General features: G+C 50.2%; 1 protein-coding gene across 1 annotated transcript in view; it reads left to right on the top strand.

Moving 5' to 3' along the window:
* Akt2 (AKT serine/threonine kinase 2) overlaps positions 1-12,066 on the top strand; it is a 50,471-nt gene that overhangs the window by 1,766 nt on the left and 36,639 nt on the right. The gene's annotated exons all lie outside the window — the stretch shown is intronic.

Genomic DNA, 12,066 nt, shown 5'->3' with positions numbered 1-12,066 from the left:
GCAGTCCCTGATTGACCTAGCTGACCAGTCTGGTGATATGGTCAAGGGAACAGACAATAGCCATTGGTCTACAGCGTTGGTATCTATGCTGACTGGCTTCAATGCGGCATGGTTCCCAGAGAGAAAGGTCCAGGCAGTGGGTGTTCTCTAGGGTTTTTCTCCACCAGGGATGTGCTTCTCTAGTCCTCAAGATTAGCTTGTAGAGATTTTGCCTGGTAGAGTTAACAGGAGCAATAACAGTAATGACTGTGAAATCAATGGCTGACCTTCACTCAATGCATTCAGTGTGCCCCACACTGTGAGGGATGTCTTGTATCCTGGAGAGGCAGACTTTGTTGTCATGTTCTCCTTTTTCATTGAGGAAACCAAGTTACAGGGCCTCCCCATTTCAAGTGATAGTGGGTAGCACGGGATAGAGAGTATTCCCATCTTCCTAGGGGTGCGATGGGTCTTTTGCACATGGCTTCATTTAACTCTCAGATACTATAGTTGCGTACCTATCGGTCTGTCTACTTTCTAGAGACTTAATGGTGAGGTGGGAATGTTCTGTCCAGGTCACAGGTAAGGCAGCCAAGACACAACCATGGTGGCTTCTGTGTGTGACTAAAGACTCTGTGCCCAAGCTTGTGGCTTTATATAGTGTTTATTTCCTTTTGTTCAAGCGAAATCAGAAGTTGAAGCCTGAAGGAGAAGGTGCTTGTTTGCAGGTCTGCATCAGACTCCTTGGAGGCCAGGCTGCAATTTAGCTGCAGACTACATAGGCCCTGGTACCATACTCTGTTCAAGAGGTCCCAGGCTGTAGTGGTCTCTGCCCACTTGACTCTGGTTCTGGGTATCTGCTTTCTTCCTCAGGCTGGGGTGATTTGAATGTTCCTGTACTTGTCAGTTGTAGCATTTCAGGTTTTTCTGGAGAAACTTGGGGACAGAACTGAGTTAGACATTTTTTAGCCCCAAGTACATGTGTACTGGGCACAGGAGGAGCTAGCAAGAGAGCCATTGGGTGACCCCAATGGCTTTAGACCCCAGTTAGAGGCAGGATGAGGATGAGCCCTTCTGGCTGTGTGATTGGGGCCACAGGGTTCACCTGCATGCAGGAGACTGGGAAAGGCACCCCCCTCAGCTGCTGGGAGGAGCCAGTGACAACTGATAGAGAGCTTGGGAGCCAAGCCATGGAAGGACGTCTCAGTGGATGCTTCTGTCAGACCCTGTCAGGACTCAGGGACCTGCCTTATTCATCCCATACTTTAGTTCTGTTAGGTGCCTAGGCATCCAACTCTGTCCAGTCTCCATCCGGACAGTCAGTGTCCTGGTTCCCAGCTTCTGTAAAGAGTTAGGTTGGGCTGACAGGATGGCTCAGTGGGTTAAGACATTTGCTATGCAGACTTTGCAACCTATGTTCAGTCCCCAGAACCCACATAAAGGGGGAAGGCAAGAACCAACTTCACAATTGTCCTCTGTCATACACATGCATGTCACGGCATATCCCCAATTCACATGCACACACATACAATAATAAATACAATTTTCAAAAAGGCTATGGTGCAGTTCTAAGCACTGAGTTCAAATCCAGCCATCCAGGTGCTAGTTGTGGCTTTGTGTGAGTACTTCAGCCTTCTCAAAGCCTTACCTGGGTCCAGGGAAGATAATGCCAGATACTGCAGCCCCTTCTGTGTTTGACACAAGTGATAGACTGGTGTGTGGTCAGTGTGGCCCAGCAAATTGTAATTCATTTACTGCTGCTAGGACTCTGGGCCCTAGCCGGTTTGTAGAGATTTGTCAGAGGACATCAGGAGGAAAGTAGGGCTGATGTTAGCTTCTTTCCCAGATGTAGAGACAAGGTGATACACAGTCAAGTCAGCTAACAAGTGCACCTCGGTACAAATTGTAGATCCTTCCCACACTCCTGATTTGGCTTTGTTTTGTATGCTTTTTCTAAATCCCTCCCTCAGCCACTGAGTGGTGGGAAGGCTGGCAGTGGGCAGGATGTTGCATCAGGTGAAGATGCTAGGGTACTGACAAGGTCCCAGTTCTGTCCCATGCTGTACAGCATGTCTTTGATCCCAGCACTGAGGAGACAGATTCTGGTGGGACTCTGTGGGTTCCAGGCCAGTCTGATCTACATAGTAAGTTCCAGATGAACCAGGACTACATAGTAACGCCCTGTTTACAAAACAGAAGTCCTTTGTGGAGCTGAAGGAGACCAACAGGAGGGTAAGCAAGGAATGGGTTAGCTGTTAGGTGGTGAATTTGGGTGAGGCTGTGGAGGCCATCAGGAGCTTCTTTAGATGTAGTGGCAGGGAAGGCAGGACAGGCATGTGGGTAAGACAGGCCAGCCTGGGAGCAGCAGGGAGACCACAGTGTGGGGGTGTGGAAGGAGGATGGGCTTGATGAGGGGTAGGGATGTACCACAGGGAGAGGCCTGAATGATTGGGTGAGTGCTGGTGGCCAGGGGATGGGGTGTGTGCTGCTTCCTCAGCCTGGGAAGGAATTTGGAGTCTGAGGATTCACTCAGTTGGGTGGTGACTTTGGCCTTGGAGGTTTTCAAGCTTCTGCCTAGGGCCAGGCACTGTTTCACAGGCCTCCCACTTCCCCCTTGAGAGAATAACTGCCCTACAACTGCTTTGGTGGAGACTCACTGGTTGCCTCCCTCTTCTGTGGTTTCACACTGTGTTCCCCAGGGCCGTGGCTGGTCCATTTAGGGATCGAGGTGGGGACTCAATAGGCTGACTTGTCTCTGCACCTCTCAATAGCCTAGCCAGATGCTGTTGCTAAGTAATGGTGTGAATGGCTGTCACACTGACAGGAAGGGTCCTGGCCACAGTCTGCCTACTACTTCTCCAGTTAGCTCCAAAGGCTGGATGGAACAGGGTCTTGGACCTTACCTTCTAGTAGAATGAGGACAGCATAGCAGGTCAAGGTTGGTGTTATCAGGGCAAGATAAATGGAAGTTAGGGAAAGGAACGGGATGACCCTATTTGGTTTTGATTAGAGGTCAAGGCGAATCTTCCCATAAGACTGACATGGGGGCTCATCCTAGAGTATCGTGATGGAAACCTTGAGGATGAAAGGAATTGTCTCTGGCTGTCCCCTAATCCCCCCTGAAAGCCCCAGTGCCTGTGTGAGGCCCTCAAGTAGAAGGGAATTGGATGCTATGTTTGTATGGTTACTCCAGGGGTCCCGTCAGCACAAAGGCCACTAAGCAGTGGCCTAAATGAGAATATCTTTTAGTCTGGCCTACAGGCTTCATCTCTAAGACTTAGGGCATAGAAAACACCCTGGTGTTTTCTAAGGCTTGGTCTGGAGAGAGTGAACCTCTTGGGGGTCTACACAGATCCCAGGGATGGGGGGTGGGAAGAGGCATCTTCTGTGGTTGATCTCAGTCAGGCCTCAGGAGAACACAGGATTGCCCTTCTGTGGGCCTCTCTAGCTTCCCAGAGCTATGTGCAAAAGGCCCTCAGCCTCTGGGCCTCCGGGCTGCATGATGGGGTGGTTCCGTGGCAGACTCTTATGGACAGCCAGCCAAGCAGTGAGAGGCCCAGCCCAGGGAGACAGCCTAGGAGCAGGACCAAGAGGGAGGGAGGACGCTAGTGTGGGAGGACTGCAGGGTGGGATCTCAGCCTGGTCCTTTGGGGCAGGACCCACTGCCAGCTCGGCAGCTCGGCACCCACGACGGCCTGTGCTCTGGGTGGGCTGTGCGAGAACAGCAAGCTGGGCTGGCCAAGGAGAGACTCCATGTCCGAGGTCCCTTCGGCAAGTTCCTGGAGCTCAGCAGCCTAGCAAGGAAGCTCATCTACAGATGTTGTTTCTGAGGGTGAGGCCAGAAATCCAAGCCTTTCTCCATTTGCCACCTCGATGGCTTCCTGAAAGCCATGGGGCAGCTGCCACTGCTCATCTCTTCCCAGAATCAGGGCTCCTTCTCAGCTATGATTAAACGCTGAGGGAGAGCCCTGATTCTAGCTTTTTTTTTTTTTCCGGAGCTGGGGACCGAACCCAGGGCCTTGCGCTTCCTAGGTAAGCGCTCTACCACTGAGCTAAATCCCCAGCCCCGATTCTAGCATTTTGAGGTTGCTGTGGAGCTCTGTGCATCTGGGTTCATTCTCTGAGGTGAATTTGTTCAGTTAAACTTGGAAATGTTGCTGCAGGGTCATGGGAGGCTTCAGGAAGCTAGTGTGTAAGAAAGTACCAGCCTGTTGAGAAGGTACCTGATGACTGGGCTCTTGCTGCTGTGGTTTGTGGCACCTGAGAGCAGAGAAGGACTCTAGAGTGAGCAGCCTGTGCTTGTGGACTGGAGGAGTGGGTTCGGGGTGGAAGTTTTGGGAGCCTGGGCCCTGATAAGCTATGGTGCTGGCTTACATTGAGCTCCTGTGTGTGCCCTGTGCACTAGCACTCTGTTCATGTTTGGCATCCTGGGGCGTGGGGAGGGCTCTTACTTCCACTTAGTGGGTGAGACACTGAGGCACACAATGATACATTGGTTGTGTGTGGTGCATTCACTTGAGTGTTTTGGGTGCCCATGTCAGGTCTTTTGTAATTTGCTGCCTTACTGCCTTGAGACAAGATCTTTCACTGTACCTGAAACTTGCTGTTTCAGCTAGGCTGGCTGCTCCGTGAGCTCTGGAGAATCTTCTTGTTCCTACCCCTCAATGCTGGGGTTGCAAACTTGAAATTCTATGTATCTAAGTATTTTGCCTACGTATCTTTCTGTGTACCATATGTGTGCCTTATGCCTTTGGCGGCCAGAAAACAGGGTCAGGTCCCCTGGAACTAGAGTCACAATGGTTGTGAACTGCTCTGAGTGCTGGGAACCTTTGCAAGAGCAGCTAATGCTCTTTAACTGCTGAACCATCTCTCCAGCACTCTGCCTGGCTTTTTCTGTGGTGGCTGGGGATTCCGGCCCCGACTCTTGTACTTGCAGAGCAAATGCTTCTATCCTCTGAGCGTTTTCTCAGCCCTGATTTTTGAGACAGGATCTTGTAGTGTAGCTTGGGCTATCTGAAACTCATCGTTCTCTTGGCTCAGTCTTCCCAGTGCTGATGTTACAGGCATATACCATCATGCCTAGCTATGTGAGGTTTTTGTTTGTTTTGTTCTGAGACAGGAATTCCCTGTATAACCCTGGCTGATCATGAAGTTTTGTTGATGGACCTATCTCTTTCTTCCAAATTTTGACATTACAGGTGTATATCATTATACCTGGTAGAAACAATAAAAACAAGCTTGATATGTCTGTCTGTCTGTCTGTCTGTCTCTCTTCTGTGTGTCTGTCTGTCTGTCTGTCTGTCAGGCCTGGAACTTACTCTGTAGACTAAGCTGGCCTCTGACTCACAGAAATACTTACCTGCCTTTGCCTTCTGAGTGCTGGAATTAAATGTGTACTGCAATGCCTGGTTGGCTTATTTTTATATTCCACTATCTCGGTAAGTTTTATTGAGCCCTTCCTATGCCATGTACGGTTCTTGTTCCTGGGAGAGCGCCCAGTCTAAGCACACTATGGTCTGGGAAGGGAACTGGTCTTAGGATGCTCTGAGGAGAGAGATGAGAAGTCAGAAGGGGTAGGTAGGCTGGGCAAGGTTGGGAGGTTGAGCTCAGCAGAGTTGGCTAGGGTGGCTGGAGCTGAGGAGTAGTCAAGGAGACAAGGCAAGAACTTGGAAGTGAGGAGTCAGGGCTTCATATGAGGAGAGGCTGGATGGGGTTCAGGTAGTGGCCTGAATGGGTGGGAGATGGGAAGGCGTAGAACTGACCATAATCTGTTTTATACATGGGCTCTCTTAGGGCCTCCAGGCTGGCGGGTGCAGATCCAGAGGCCTTGGAGAGTGCCTAGAGTGGTCTCTGTTCTTCAGCTAATGCATTTTCATTTACATGGTATTTTATTTTCAACAACTTAGCAGGCTGTGATGGCACACACTTTTAATCCCAGCACTTGGGAGGCAGAGGCAGGCACATCTCTGAGTTCAAGAGCAGCCTGGTTGGTCTACAGAGTCCCAGGAGAGCTGAGGCTGTTATTATACAGAATTAACCCTATCTCAAAAAAACAAAGAAAAACTTAATATAGGCATGCTGTGAGTCATCTTTAGGATTTCATCCTGACCCCAGTCACTGCTAATAAGCCACTTCCCTGGCCCTTACTAGGGTTCCAGATGGTCCTGGATCTCACAATTGGGCTTTGTATAAAAGCTGCCATTTTCCTCAGGCGAGTCACATCCCCAGCTGTACACCTTAATGAGCATACCTCATTAGGAGTGCCATGGCACAGGCATGTAAAAACATCTGTCTGTCTCTTTCAAGACAGGGTCTCAATAAATAGGCCCGGCTAGCCTAAAATTCCCTGAGTAAGGGGTTCTCACAGAACCACAGAGATTGCCCCTGCTTCAGTTTCCTGACTGTTACCATACCCTGTCTGAAAAATTGTCTTTGTGGTAACATAAGCACAGTCTTAGTCCTGGTGGTGCTTAGTCCTAGCTTACAGACAAGGGAGCAGATGTCCAGAAGAGCCCTAGGTAGCCCCCCTGGAAGGGGTACAAGAAGATTCACTGAGGCCTGCCACCTCGCATGCCTGTGTCCTGGGAGGAGGGATGGGCATGGATGGGGCTTCTAGTCAGGCACCATGATGCCTTCTTGGCCAGAGAGCCCTGCCCACCCTCCTCTCGCCTCAGGCTCCAGGTGTTATGGATTGATTACAGTTACGCTGTGATTACAGTTAGGAAGGGAAACATGGCTCCTCAGTACTCCAGCTCAGGCGTTCAGTGTCTAGGTGTTCCCTGCACTCGTTCTGCCAATGCAGAAGTTGGGTGGGTTTCTTCTACTTTAAGGACAGATGTTTCCTGCACTGGTTCAGTGCCTTGTCCTCTGTGATTTGTGTTCCCAGTTTAGGTTCTGGCCTTGGCCTGCTTATCTGCATAATGGGGAAGGTGGCACCACTTACCCATCAGGACTCATGTTGGCTTGTACCAGCATTTTGGGAGTACTCCCCCAAATAACTTGCAACGTGCAAACAAGCCCCTGCTGGTTTGTTCCTGGTACCCTCCAAGCACTAGGCTGCTTAGAGCACAGGTGGGAGACCAGGGGAGGAGTGGTGATGACGAAGCGGGCAGCCCGTTAGAGGCCTGCTGTGGTGCGCATGTGCTTGTGTGCCTAAGTGTGCTGATGTCTGCAGGGGTCTGAGACAGTACTGGCCTTGGTATGGTAGGGAGCAATGTGAGAAGAGCGATGGCTCAGTCTTTTGGGAGCAAAGGCAGAGGGAGTTGCAGGTCTGGGGTCCAATGGCAGAAGTCTAGTCTCTTGGACTCTATGTATTTTAGCTGTCTAGCTGTTGGTGCTCTACCTCCCACCTTGACTTCTTTTGTATCAGATATGGTTCCTATGGTCCCCAAGTGAGGCACACGGTGTGAGTGTTGGGACCAGTGGGAACGAGGCTGGGATACAGCCCTCACCCTGCCGTCTCAGGCCCACAGGTCTCCATCTCTTTCCCAGGGAGAACCAAAGCCTTCAGAGATGCCAGGCCTGCCTCACTCACCTCAGAGCTCAGGTCCTGCCAGCCATGCTCTTCTTCCTGTGGCTTGTCTGGGTCACAGTTTTGCTCAGATGTTACCATCTCTGTGAGCCTTTCTGTGACCTCTCTCTTTCATGTATACTGCCTTTCTCCAAGATTCTGGACACCTTGAATGTGCTATATAATTTACCTATTTAGTTTGCCTTCTCCTCCCACAGCAGGGGTTCTGTTTGGTCACAGAGAAATCCTTAGTGCCAGTGCTGGCACGGTGGACACCATTTTCGGGATCCAGTGAATGTGAGATGTTTGTTTTCACCTCCACCTGGGAGTCTGGAGCACAAAAGCTCTGGGTCTAGTTGTTAGCCTCCTGGAATTATTTAAAGTTCTAAATCTGGCCCTGTGATGGGTAGTGCTTAGGGCTGGAAACAGTGCGGACTAGGATAGACTCTGTCCCTACCTTGTTCAGATCCTGAGTCCCCAGAGGCCATATTGCCAGAGGCAACTAAGAGGTCCATTTTCTGAGGGGAGGGGCAGGCTGAGTGTCATGTTCTCATCTTGGGAGGAGCCATCAAGGAAGGTTTCCCTGAAGATGGAGGGTTGGGCTGAGAGAGCACAGTGAACAGCAGCATCCTAGCTGGGAAAACAGCATGCAAAGGTCCTGGTCAGAGCAGGTTCTTCCAGGGACCCAGAGAAGAGATGGTTTCATGTGTTGGTCTGGTGAGGCTGCAGCTCAGAGCAGGGCTGAGGCAGGGCTGAGGCAGGGCTGAGGCAGGTGGTCTCTGACAGCCTTGGTAAGGGCCTCGGTATGGTTCACGTGTGCCTGGGAGAGGCCCTGGGCACTGTCAGCTGTGCTTGTAGAGGCCCACTGAGTGCAGCTGGTGTCCTTGGTTTTTTGGAGAGCATGGCTAGGCAGACCAGAATACTTGACATGATTTCCGGGGGTTCAGTGAGGGGAAGGTGCGTGTGTTGGGGGAGGTGGTAGAGAAGACAAGGAAATCTGTTCTGGGCTTATTCTTGTCCCAGTCTCTGGCAGCTGCCCACACCTTCATCCTGCCTTCAATCCTACCTACTTCAGGGGACAGATGGGTGGGTGGGGGATGTGTGCGGATGAAGAAAGTCAAGTCTTTTTAAAGCCACCATTTCACCAAGGAGGTGGAGTAGGTAAACTTTTATAAGTTCAGAAATACCCAGTGTCTCCACCCACCAGAGGGAGAAGAATGATACCTGACCACTGCAGCTGCCGCTTAGGAAGCCTTCAGTTTGGATCCCAAGGCCGCCTTGATCCTGCACCTGGAGCTCTGTTAGCACCGTTCTTTCTGAGTCCTGTTTCTGTGTGTGCTACACTTACGCACCTGCCTCCTTGGGCACTCAGGCTCGGAACTGGATCTCCACTGACCTTGTATCTGATTTTCTAAAAGGCCTTCACTAAATTAAGGTGTTCAAGCCAGTTCGGACTATCTAACATAATGAGACCTTGTTTTAAAATACATGAAAATTCTATGTATAGCAATCTTTCTTTCCCTCCCCCTTTTTTTCTTAAACTGGGATGGGATCCAGGACCCCCATATGCTAGGCAAGCATGCTACTACTGAGCCATTCCCCTTAACTCTCTTGGTGGTTTTTATTTTGAGACTGGGTCTCAGTAAGTTTAAGGCAGGACTTGAACTCTCTGTCACACGGGAAGGCCTGGAGCTTGTACTCTTCTGGCCGAAGCCTTAGGTGATCTGGGATTATAGGCCTGTGCCACCAGGCCTAGCTTTGGCACAGTATTTCTGTGTGTGTCTGTGTGCATACATACATGTGCATGTTATGCACATGGAATTCAGAAGACAACTTGTAACTAATGAAAATGTCCAAATACAAAGGGCCATGGTGCTAAAACGCAGGAGACAAAGGACAGGAGACCCAGAAAAAGAAACCAAACCAGAAATATCTTTCAGGGCAGGCCAGCTATACTTGCTGGTGAGGGACCGATCGCTCTTGTGCAACTGTACTGAGATCAAGGAGGACTGAAGGCCAGAGTGGGAGGACGCGTGCATCCCCCAAGGGAACAGCTGATAGTGCTCCCTTGTGACCACATGGCTCTGTTTGACCCTTTGTGGTTTGCTGCATTTGAGAAGGTGCCTTTCTTTGCACTCTATCACAAAATGTTACTACTCACCATACAGAAGAATCCCAGTTTGGGAGTTGAGATGGTGTGGGAGAGCCCGACTTGGGTCTCTGGGCTGCCCAAGCACGAGTCTCCCCCTCCCCCAGAAAAGTGCTTGTTTCACCTTCCCATCTAGGAAGGCCTGACCAAGGTAAGGAGGACCTAGGCTTCAATCCCAGCTCTGCTGTATCTTGGCTATAGGAGTGAATTTACATGTGTGGTCAGCTCTGGGCAGGGAGGAGAGGTGATTAGAGATGGTCCCCAAAGGCTTCTAAGTACAACTGGTGAGATTTACTCTGTTTACGCAGTGGCTGAGAGCCAAATGTGCGTACAGACAGTGGTAATCCCAGCATCTAGAAGACTAAGGCTGCACTGAGGTTTGGGGCCAGCCTGGGCTACATTTTAAGGTTGTTTAAACACATGCGCGCGCGTGCGCGCGCGCACACACACACACACACACACACACACACACACACACACACCCCAAAATGTTGCTGAGTGCATAGGTACCACAGACTAATGTATCACTCAGTAACATTGTTTTAAGTTGTTTTTAGGGATAGGTATATGGTTCACTTGGTAAAATAGAAGGACCTGAACTCAATCCCAAGACAGCGCTTGGGGTCTAGAGACAGGCAGATCCTTGGGGTTCACTGTGCACTGTGAACCCCAGTCCAGTGAGAGACTGTCTTAAAGGAAGGTGGACAGTTCCTGAACACTGTATGCAAGGCTGTCCTCTGGCCTTTACATACAGTGTGCACACATACCCGCATTTATCCACACACACGGATATGCACGCATATAGAATTGTCTTTAAAACACTGTCTTTCCATCTGTTTAGCTCATGTACTGTATCCTCAGTGGTATTCAGAAGTCCCTTAGAAGCCAGATATCACAGCTCTTGGTTCAGATATGAGAGGTAATTAATACATGACACCAAGGACCTGAGCGGCAGAGTTCATGGGCCAGAGGAGCAGAGTAGGGTCCACCTTGTCCTAGATGGGCAGCCTAGAGAACAAACTAAGTTCTACAAAACAAGGTTCTCTGGACTTAGGCTGTGAGATTTGTGTAGATCCCAACACTATCTACATCGGTCTGCCCTCCACTTTGGGACTTGTGATCACTAAAGCCAGAGCCCTTCTATCCTCTCTCAAACCCTTTTGTGAGGCACGCACCGGCCCCATTCATTTCTTCAGAGGCCTTCCATTCCAGTGGTGCTTAGCTTCTGAGACACACAAAACACCTCAGTGGCCCCTACTTCTTTAGGGAAGGGAACCACAGGGCACAGGCTAGGCTCTGCTCATACCACTTTGAGAAGCCTTCCAGACCCCTTAAGTCAGCAGGGGAAAAGCTGGGATTCTTGCCTGTCCCAGTTATCACTGGACCCAGTTATAACTTGGGCTTGCTGTATTGTGCACACAGTGGGTGCTTGATAAAAATATGGAATGGCTGTAATTCCACAGACTTGTAAGCCCATCTACTCAAGAGGCAGAGCCAAGAGGATTGCAAATTCAGTCCCTCTTGGGCTATAGAGTAAGTTCTGGGCCAGTGTAGATAACTTGAGACCGTGCTTCTAGGAGTTAGAAGGAAGGTTTGGGTATGGCTTATCGATGGATAGAGAGCTTGCCTAGTATGCACAACACCCTAGCTTGAGTGCCCATTTCTGGAGGAAAAGAAAACCCATGAGCTGAACATATGTGGAAACAGCTCAGAACGAGCTCAGTTCCCCTCTGCAGCTGTCTGTGGCCTCTCACCCCTCAATGGCCTGCTTTCTCTGCCAGACTCACAGATGGACTCAGGCAGGAGCGTGGCAGGGATCTGCACTTCTCTGTGGCAGCATTAGTGAGGAGCTCCTTCCAGACACTCCAGAGTCCTGCTGAGGCAGTGACAGTGGAAGCCTCTACCCCATTTTGTTCCAAATTCTGTCACTCCTTGCCAATCCAGGCCTTACCTCTTAGAGGAGGAACTGCTCAGAAAGAAAACTCAGACAAACAGTGTGGCATTGACAGTATCTGTGGAATTCAGGCCCTGGGGGCCAGGTAGGGTGGGATGGATCTATTTTTCAGTAGCTGCAGTCTGCTCTTAGCTGGTCTACAGCTCACAACATTTTCATACAAGTCGGTGGTGTTGAGAATGCCCATATGCTCAGAGGAACACACGGCATAGAAGTGCTGAGGGCAAGGGTGGCCATTGGGAAGGAAATTCCTGGGTTTGGGTAGACAAGTACTGACTTTTAATTGTTACTGATAATTTTCACGTAGACCTCACCATTTTGCATTCCTACAGTAGGCCACACTTAGCATTGGGAGTTTTTGAGGTCTCGCTCTCCCAGGCAGGTGGTATCAATCACCGTCTGTCTTCCTAACTCCTGAGATTGGTGTGTTTCTTGTTTAGGCAGCCTTTCCTTTGAGGGACCCTGTTCTGTTCA

Source organism: Rattus rattus, chromosome 2, assembly GCF_011064425.1.
Source record: "Rattus rattus isolate New Zealand chromosome 2, Rrattus_CSIRO_v1, whole genome shotgun sequence".
NCBI lineage: Eukaryota > Metazoa > Chordata > Mammalia > Rodentia > Muridae > Rattus > Rattus rattus.
This window is presented reverse-complemented; position numbering and strand designations above follow the sequence as displayed.